This window comes from Penaeus monodon, chromosome 20 (genome assembly GCF_015228065.2).
Source record: "Penaeus monodon isolate SGIC_2016 chromosome 20, NSTDA_Pmon_1, whole genome shotgun sequence".
Lineage (NCBI taxonomy): Eukaryota > Metazoa > Arthropoda > Malacostraca > Decapoda > Penaeidae > Penaeus > Penaeus monodon.
In genome coordinates this window covers 492,510-492,843 of record NC_051405.1, presented here as the reverse complement: position 1 = coordinate 492,843, position 334 = coordinate 492,510, and positions in this window count along the sequence as shown.

Genomic DNA, 334 nt, shown 5'->3' with positions numbered 1-334 from the left:
GTGGCACAAGAGAAAAGATCTGAGAAGTTTTTGTACAAACAACAAGGCAAAGGAGGCAGTAGCGAAAGCAAAGAAGGAAGCGAGTGCGATGTATGAGAAACTGGATGCGAAAGAGGGGGAAAACATGGTGTATAAAGTGGCAAAGCAGAGTGATAGAGCAGCAAAGGATGTACAGCATCAGGCTGATAAAGGACGCTGAGGACAAAGTGTTGAGGAGGAGGTGCTGCAGAGATGGAAAGTCTACTTCGAAGGACTGATGAATGTTGAAAACTCCAGGGAAATGAGAAAGGAAACTGGGGTGATGGCAGAAGTAATGGTTGCATGAGTAACAGAC